Source organism: Triticum aestivum, chromosome 2A, assembly GCF_018294505.1.
Source record: "Triticum aestivum cultivar Chinese Spring chromosome 2A, IWGSC CS RefSeq v2.1, whole genome shotgun sequence".
Lineage (NCBI taxonomy): Eukaryota > Viridiplantae > Streptophyta > Magnoliopsida > Poales > Poaceae > Triticum > Triticum aestivum.
This window is the reverse complement of record NC_057797.1, coordinates 689858108-689858952: the sequence shown is the minus strand read 5'-3', so window position 1 is coordinate 689858952 and position 845 is coordinate 689858108.

Below are 845 nucleotides of genomic sequence, written 5' to 3'. Positions count from 1 at the left end.
CGGGGAGGTGTGGAGGACCCTGGCTCCCCATCGACAGGAGGGACTCTCTGCTCTTGTTTTTGTTTGGTTAAACGTCTTGGTTGGATTGTGCGGCGGCGGCGATGCCCCCTAGTACGAATAATGTCTCCCACGTCCTATGCCCATCTAGATGGTGTGTCTATAATGTCGTCAGGGGGTATGTGGAGGTGTGTCTCCATCGGATCTCATGGGTTTGATCGGTGTTGGTCTTTTGTGGATCTGTGTTGATCTAGTCTTTGTTTGTGTGTTTACGAGTTTGATCTTTTGATCTACGCTTTGTTCATTGACGACGGTTGTGTTCGGGCGCGCTAGTCCGGCCCGTGGGACCTTAGCACAATGACTTTCTGACTGTCTAATAGAACAAGGTTTGTTTGGCTCTGATAAGAGAAAGGCGATGATGATGACGCTCTTTTGACTCACTTCAGTGCTTATAGTTATCGCTAGGTGCATAAACAAGAGCTCCCCTCTTGATCAACAGCAGCTTTTTCAGATTCTCAAAATTTGACTTGATCCCAGAATGACGCAACAAAATGAATAGGACAAGAAGAGAGTAAAAGGGTACGAGATATGTATATTGTAAGGGAAGTGTTTAGATCCGGCGCACCGGCCGAAACTTCGGCCGGCTCCTGCCTCGTCACGCACAACACACACGCACATATAGAACTTCTCCCCTAATGTGGGCCCATGCATCTTATCCATCCTTTCCTCCGTCGTGCCCATGCAGTCTGCGCGCTCGTGAGCCGCACCCCCGAGCTTCGTCGCTCCGCGCCTTGCCTCCTCGTCGGCCGGTCGCCGGAGGGCTGCGCGCGCTCGCGAGCCACGCCCGC